Source organism: Marmota marmota, unplaced genomic scaffold (assembly GCF_001458135.2).
Source record: "Marmota marmota marmota unplaced genomic scaffold, marMar, whole genome shotgun sequence".
Lineage (NCBI taxonomy): Eukaryota > Metazoa > Chordata > Mammalia > Rodentia > Sciuridae > Marmota > Marmota marmota.
This window is the reverse complement of record NW_026000129.1, coordinates 16-2,668: the sequence shown is the minus strand read 5'-3', so window position 1 is coordinate 2,668 and position 2,653 is coordinate 16. Positions and strand designations below refer to the sequence as shown.

The following is a 2,653-nucleotide window of genomic DNA, read 5'->3' as shown; positions in this document are numbered from 1 at the left end:
AGTTTTTTAAAAGTAGACACAATATCTCTATTTTTATTTTTTTTTTAAAGAGAGAGAGAGAGAGAGAATTTTAATATTTCTATTTTAGTTTTCGTTGGACACAACATCTTTGTATGTGGTGCTGAAGATCGAACCCGGGCCGCACGCATGCCAGGCAAGCGCGCTACCGCTTGAGCCACATCCCCAGCCCTCTATTTTTATTTTTATTTGGTGCTGAGGATCAAACCCAGTGCCTCGCGTGCTAGGCGAACACTCTACCATTGAGCCACAACCCCAGCCCCACAACAAAGCTTTTTAAAGCACCAAGAGTAAATAATTGATGGTACTATTAACCCAAATTAAGTTTAACCTTCAAACTGTGTATGAAAAATATGGTATATCCTAAGTAAGCCAATATAAGAAGTTCAGTGTTTATGTATGTATAAATATTATACTAGTTGAAAATTCATTTAATTTTTTAAAAATATTTTTAGTTGTAGATGGACACAATACCTTTATTTTGTTTATTTAGTTTTTTTATGTGGTGCTGGGGATCGAACCCAGTGCCTCACACATGCCAGGCAAGTACTCTCCCACTGAGCCACAACCCCAGCCCTCGTTTAATTTTTAATAGTGTATTATGATTTTATAAATTGAAGATATTTTCAAAACTTGTCAATAATGAAGAGGCATTTTCTTTTTTTTTTTTTCTCTTTTATTTCTGTAAGTTAGGGTGTTCTTATTCCTTAGGAACAATAAAGTACTAGAGTTTGGCTTTGAATCTGATTGAACACCTTACAAAGTGAATAGGAAAATAATTTTTAGAACATCATTTAATATTACAGATCTGTGGTTTTGTTTTGCCCATATCAATCAATCAAACATATTTACCGTATTCAGGAAATTTAACTCAATGTGTAGATTCAGCTGTTTTGCTTTGGGGGAATATTAGTTATGACAAGCACAGAATAAGACATGCACATTTTTGGAGCAATTTTACAAAACATTTACCTTTGGTACTTTAAATTTTTTTCATAAAATGTCTACATTAGTTTGTGGTATTTTCCTCTCAATTTATTGGATACACTAATATGTTTTAATAAACATCAATAAAAATGGAATTCTTTCAAAATAGTTGTCTGTGCCGTGAATGCCCTTGCCCACCATGTGCTTCACAAGGACCTCAAGGACATTGTCAGTGACTTCAGAGGCTTCTACAGGCAGCTCACCAGTGACGGGCAGCTCAGATGGGTAAGAGACCTATTTTGTAAAAAGCTTTTATAAATAAGTTACTACGGTCTAAGATGTCCTTTGATTGCAGCAAATGTGAAAATAGTAATGGCTGTACAATTTCTAAGTAAAGCATTTCATTCAAATAAATTAGGGCTTGAGTCATTTAGATAATCAGTATTTTGAGGCAATCAGTTCCTTTCTGTAAGGCTTAAAGCTTTTTTTTGGCTCTTATCTACCTCATTTCCCACTCCCTAGATTGGAAACAGTGGTCTAGAGGATAAAGAGCTGAATGGGCAACCTTTCTTTGGAAGAGAGAATGTGAACAGTTCTGGTATTGTGGCAGAGGTTATTAAGAAGTAAAATAAGAGCAAAGTTAAAAAAAAAATAGGGTGTGGTGGTGCATGCCTGTAATCTAAGCCTCAGCAATTTAGCAAGGCACTAAGCAATTTAATGAAACCCTATCTCAAAATAAAAAATAAAAATGGGCTGGGCCTCAGCAACGGCGAGGCACTAAGCAACTCAGTGAGACCCTGTCTGTAAATAAAATGCAAAATAGGGCCAGGGATGTGGCTCAGTGGCTGAGTGCTTCCGAGTTCAATCCCCAGTACCAAAAATAAAAAATAAAAAAAGAGAGAGAGAGAGAGAAATAAAGAAGACCATAGTACCTAGCCTGCTTATAGGCAGTATCTAGCATACTGTTGAAGCATGAAAAACTAAGTTTCTAGAGGAAGGTTTTTTTTTTTTTTCTCTTTTGACACTTCTTATTGGTACATTATAGTTGTGATGGATTCTTATTGGTACATTATAGTTGTGATGGAATTTGTTGTTTCATATTCATTCAGGCATACGATGTAACTATAATTTGGCCAATATCATTCCCCAGCAATTCCCACCTCTTTCCCTTTCTCCCACTCCCTGTTCCCTTTCCTCTACTCCTCTCCCTTCAATTTTTATGAGATCCCACCTCTCCCCCACACCTTTCTCTTCCTTTTTCCTCTCTAACTTCCACATAGAAGAGAAAACATACAACTCTTTGCCTTCTGAGTCTGGCTTTAGAGTAAGGATTTTTTTTTTTTACTTCCACTTTATTTTTTTTTAATTTTTATTGTTGGTTGTTCAAAACATTACATAGTTCTTGATATATCATATTTCACACTTTGATTCAAGTGGGTTATGAACTCCCATTTTTACCCCGTATACAGATTGCAGAATCACATCAGTTACACATCTATTGATTTACATATTGCCATACTAGTGTCTGTTGTATTCTGCTGCCTTTCCTATCCTCTACTATCCCCCCTCCCCTCCCCTCCCCTCCCCTCCCCTCTTCTCTCACTACCCCCTCTACTGTAATTCATTTCTCCCCCTTGTATTTTTTCCCTTTCCCCTCACTTCCTCTTGTATGTAATTTTGTATAACCCTGAGGGTCTCCTTCCATTTC

At 36.4% G+C, this 2,653-nt stretch overlaps 1 long non-coding RNA gene across 1 annotated transcript; it reads left to right on the top strand.

The window, feature by feature from the left end:
• Positions 1 to 599: 599 nt before the first annotated feature.
• Positions 600 to 1,664, top strand: LOC107135019. Its single transcript, XR_001502505.2, has 3 exons — positions 600 to 1,230; positions 1,284 to 1,285; positions 1,479 to 1,664. It is a non-coding gene; the product is annotated as an uncharacterized LOC107135019 (long non-coding RNA).
• The last annotated feature ends 989 nt before the right edge of the window (positions 1,665 to 2,653 follow it).